The 2,542-nt window shown below is 41.3% G+C and overlaps 1 protein-coding gene across 4 annotated transcripts in view; it reads left to right on the top strand.

The window, feature by feature from the left end:
• LOC106869728 (apoptosis regulator BAX) overlaps nucleotides 1-2,542 on the top strand; it is a 134,077-nt gene that overhangs the window by 118,465 nt on the left and 13,070 nt on the right. The gene's annotated exons all lie outside the window — the stretch shown is intronic.

Genomic DNA, 2,542 nt, shown 5'->3' with positions numbered 1-2,542 from the left:
TATATATATATATATATATATATATATATATATATATGAAACAAGTAAAAGATATATAACTATGTGTGTCTTGTGTCGGTGTTTGTCCCCCAGGCTTTAAAAAAGAATATCAGGTACGATATTCATTTGATGATAATTTTTCACGGAGGTGCCCCAGCATGGCCACAGTCTAATGGTTGAAGCAAATAACAGATAAAGATGTGTGTTGTTACATGAGTGATGCAAAGGTGTTATCTACCAAGAGTTGTGAATCACCAACAAATGGTGGATGCAGTGATGTACTGTTACAACACATGCTCTCATACTCCTACAAGCTCTATAAGCCAGAAGGATTGTATAATATGTTTTTAATGTCCAGTTGTTTTGTGATAGTTTTGGATCCACCAAAATTGAGCGGAATTTCATCTTTGTTTTCAATTTTGTGCCATTTCAAAACCTTTCTGCTTTTTCGTCTATCATGAAACTTGTGAAATTCCAATATTTTATCTTCACAAGCTTTGGACATTTTCTGGGAAATTCTAGTTCTTGTATGCAATTGTAAATTGTGTCTTTTCATAAATCTTTCACATTCTCGTGCTGTACCTTTAAAATCTGTTTATTTTTAAATCCTGTACAATTTTCTTTACTTCAAAAATATTAACCGTCATTGTTGATAAAGCACTCCCAGAATTTCTGTTGTCAATAGTCTAAGAATTTGGTTATTCTTCCAATTTTGATCATTTAATAATTCCCCTTTTAAAAATTGTATTTTGTTCATCCTAAAGTCTTGACTTTTTCTTTGTTTGCCATACACAAAAGGCACTTTCAGTAGGTGATGGTCTAAAATGCCTAGTAGTAGTTCTATTGTTGTGTATTCTAGTGTATTCGGTAACCAATGGCTTATAACCAGCAGGATGTGATAGTTGCTCCTGCTTGGATTCCATCTGAGTTTTTTATTTTGCAAAATAAGAATGAGGAAGTCGAATGCAAGAATGTGATGCAGGTAGAGCACTTACCTGTAAACCAGTAAAGGTGCCAAATTCTGCCATTAGCTCTTTGCTGATTTTTAAGTCAATAAGCAAGTACTGGTATATTCATTGTTGAAATGGATGGGAATATAGAGGAAATAGAATAGAATTAACAGAATATTCAGGAATACATTGTAACAAACTACAGTATCTAAAATTGATATGCCTGCATGCACCAGCCAACTACAGTATCCCCTCTGAGCATCAAAAATAGACTCACCCATTTTCACCTGGTGACTACAATATTGCCACCTCTTCAAGAATTTAAAATAGACTCATCCACTTCCATCTGGTGATTATCTTGCTGGCCATCTTACTAAAAATGCATTGCAAAGGCACAATCTTTAAGTGTAAATAGATGTCTTGATTAAAAATCTTGGAATGTATATATATATATATATATATATATACATATGACCTTTGAACTTTGGGCATCACCGAGGCGATGACTTCTGACCGAGACCTTTGGAAATATGCTGTGCATGAGAAGACCTGGCAAGCCAAGTGAGACCTAAATCCAAGGCCTTTGTCAGGAGTGTGGCCAGCCCACCTATGTGTACCTTTCCTTCATTGGACACTAAACTCCGCCTGCAAAGACCTGTTGAGGCAATCGAAATCGAACTAAATTCGACGACTGGCATCCATGCCAATGTCGTCTCCTTCATTGGACATGAAACTCGGCTTGCGAAGACCTGTCGTGGCAAGCAAAAGCAAAATCGTGATGACACTTGTGCCCAGCGTTGCCTTCCTGGCACTTGTAAAGACATTCGAGCGAGATCGTTGCCAGTGCCGCTGGACTGGCTCCTGTGCAAGTGGCACATAAAATACACCATTTAGAGCGTGGCCGTTGCCAGTACTGCCTGCCTGGCCTTCGTGCCGGTGGCACGTAAAAGCACCCACTACACTCTCAGAGTGGTTGGCATTGGGAAGGGCATCCAGCTGTAGAAACTCTGCCAGATCAGACTGGAGCCTGGTGCAGCCTTCTGGCTTCGTCCAACACATGCTAGCATGGAAAGCAGACGTTAAACGATGATGATGATGATGATGACAATGATAGACTTAAGTTTGAGTTTCACACCTTAGTGTCAATGTTTTGCAACAGCAGAGAGGCAGCATGTAAAATTCTCCTCTGTTATATAAACAGTAATGTTTTTCTGATTAACATAGCATAATATTCTTGATGGTTTGAGTAAACACTGTTTTACAATTTGCCCCTGGGCTGGCTCGTGTGCGGGCGACACATGGAATCTTTCGGGCGGGATCGTTGCTGGTGCCCCTGGGCTGGCTCTTGTGCGGGTGACACATGAAGTCTCTCGAGCGGGATCGTTGCCAGTGCCCGTGGATTGGCTCATGTGCGGGCGACACATAAAATCTTCCGAGCGGGATCGTTGCCGGTGCCCCTGGACTGGCTCTTGTGCGGGTGACGCATGAGGTTTTTCGAGCGAGATCGTTGCCAGTCCCCCTGGACTGGCTCTTGTGCTGGTGACACATGAAATTTCTTCGAGCGGGATCGTTGCTGGTGCCCCTGGGCTGGC

Source organism: Octopus bimaculoides, chromosome 11 (assembly GCF_001194135.2).
Source record: "Octopus bimaculoides isolate UCB-OBI-ISO-001 chromosome 11, ASM119413v2, whole genome shotgun sequence".
NCBI lineage: Eukaryota > Metazoa > Mollusca > Cephalopoda > Octopoda > Octopodidae > Octopus > Octopus bimaculoides.
This window is presented reverse-complemented; position numbering and strand designations above follow the sequence as displayed.